Raw genomic sequence first — 447 nt, forward strand, 5'->3', positions numbered from 1 at the left:
TGTGTTTCATCAGTGCTATACTGTGCCCTGCTTGATTTATCCCTTCCTTGTGACCCTTCTGTGAGGGGATGTCCTAGTGGGTTTTGGGTCTCTGTTCTGACTCCCCTCATCCTCAACAATGTTTTTTATTGTTTGTTTTTTAATAAACAGACCTTTTTGTCACACACTCTTACACTATCTTTACAGAACCTCTAAACAGAAAGCTTGGTCAACAGTATGACCTGGTAGAACAAACTCCAAATGCACTGTAAGTTGACATTTTCATTTGTTCGGGAAGTTGATGGACATCCAGAATGAGGTTTGTCATCAATAGATATTTTACCTCTTTTGAAATGAGAAAACCATGTGTACACTTGAGTTTTTCCCATAGCGCTGTCCTTGTAAGCTGTGTTCAACATCACAACAGTTTATGTGGCATTTTTCCTGAGCAGGAAACACAATTTCACA

Source organism: Echinops telfairi, unplaced genomic scaffold, assembly GCF_000313985.2.
Source record: "Echinops telfairi isolate 266 unplaced genomic scaffold, ASM31398v2 ScPeMD7_3533;HRSCAF=4204_0, whole genome shotgun sequence".
Lineage (NCBI taxonomy): Eukaryota > Metazoa > Chordata > Mammalia > Afrosoricida > Tenrecidae > Echinops > Echinops telfairi.